This window comes from Tiliqua scincoides, chromosome 2 (genome assembly GCF_035046505.1).
Source record: "Tiliqua scincoides isolate rTilSci1 chromosome 2, rTilSci1.hap2, whole genome shotgun sequence".
Taxonomy (NCBI): domain Eukaryota; kingdom Metazoa; phylum Chordata; class Lepidosauria; order Squamata; family Scincidae; genus Tiliqua; species Tiliqua scincoides.
In genome coordinates this window covers 157,789,168-157,790,890 of record NC_089822.1, presented here as the reverse complement: position 1 = coordinate 157,790,890, position 1,723 = coordinate 157,789,168, and positions in this window count along the sequence as shown.

Below are 1,723 nucleotides of genomic sequence, written 5' to 3'. Positions count from 1 at the left end.
ACTTTTTAAGCCATCAGGACCTACTAACTACTAAGCTTATTATCCTAGTGGTTGGTCTGGTGCCTCTTACTCCGGGCTGGCTGTGTGCTCCAGTTCTACAAGCTTTGGGTATAGAATTCAGCTTTCTGATTTGTGGTGTGAGTGTGTTTTCTACTGTAGCTTTAAAAAAACAAAAAACTTTCTAGCCCTTATGGCTGCAAAGGTGACTCTTGCAGAACGAAATGCCTTATACTAAATCAGATTATTGATCCACCTTGCTTAACTCATTTTTGCCCAACCCACAGGTGTATACATTTGGTCTCTGTTTTGTATATGCAACACTGGGCAGAAAAGGCTTAAATGCTGTCTATATTGACTGACAGCAGCTCTCCGGAGTACCAGATAGGGGTCTTTCCTAGTACTACCAGATTATGCCAGGGATTGAAACTGGATCTTTCAATGTGCAAAGCAGGTGCTCTACCATTGAATACAGCCCCGTACCCAAAGCGTGTGAGTAATGTCTACTGAAACATTAACAGTCTCAAAATGAGCTTCCCAGTGATCAGGCTTTTGTGCCCCCCAGTGACTAGCAAAGCCAGAATAAATCATGCTAACTCATAACAATTGCAGGAGAAGGTATTCAAATGACAGAATTTTCCAACTTGCTCCATGTGCATAATTCATACTGGTGGCAGAATTCAGCTTAACGCAGCATGTTGATTGCCTGTATGCAGACTTGGGTTGTTTTTAGCATGGAATGCAATGCATGTACAGCCCTGTACAGGACTTTGCCCTGACCCAGTTCCAGGCACATCCTTCACACCTTATTTTGGGGGAAGGTTGTTATGCCACAATATCAGTGTTTGTGGCCTGGAATGTGGAAGTGATCCACCTATGACTGCTACTCTTCCATCCATGACATAGCCAGGTCTCAGTATCTGCTGTCTCCCCAGGAGCCCAGGCAACATCTCACCCGCGCATGATAAAACAGTATTCTCATTCGTGCCAGCTTCAGCAGCTCTGTTCTCTCAGTGGTGCTATTATTCCAGGACACCTGAACCAATAACAAAGCAAGAGGTGTACAATTTACATAAATCTGCTTTTATTTTTCCTTGTTGATGCTGCCCTAGTCTTGAAAAAATGTGTGTTCATTCTCAGCATCTCGGCCACAGTGTCGATGTGGTTCACAGAGCAGTGTTTGACAGTATACTGGCATCAGGGTTAGTTGAAGTTATTGAGTACCCCCCCCCCCCCCATGCACCTTGTACTCATTCCTTTCTCAGCATGGGACCTTTAGACAAAGCAGAAAGTGTGGAAAATGCCAGGAACACTTCCTGTAACACTTCCTGTTTTATTTGGATACCTTGCAGAAGAAAGGGGCAAGGTAAGGAGACTGGCAAGGTAAGGGGGTTGGTTTGCTGCATTCCAATCCTCAGAATGGCTCTATCAATGGGCAGAAGAGGGTGCGAGTCACCCCTGCCCATTTTGTTCCTGCCCCCTTTTACTGCTTGATGTGAGTGTCATTGAGAGGTCAGCCATGTGGCATAGTTTTCCACCTCCTTGGGGAAAGAAGGATTTGAATGAATCAAATATTGTAAGCCAGAATGCTAAGTTCATACAGAGCTCCTCTGGCAGTGGTGATCAACTAGTTATCAACCTCAAAGCCCAATCCTGTCCAACTTTCCAGGGCTGATGCCACCATGCCAAAGGGCCTGTGCTGCATTGGGGACCTTTGTTGCCTTAA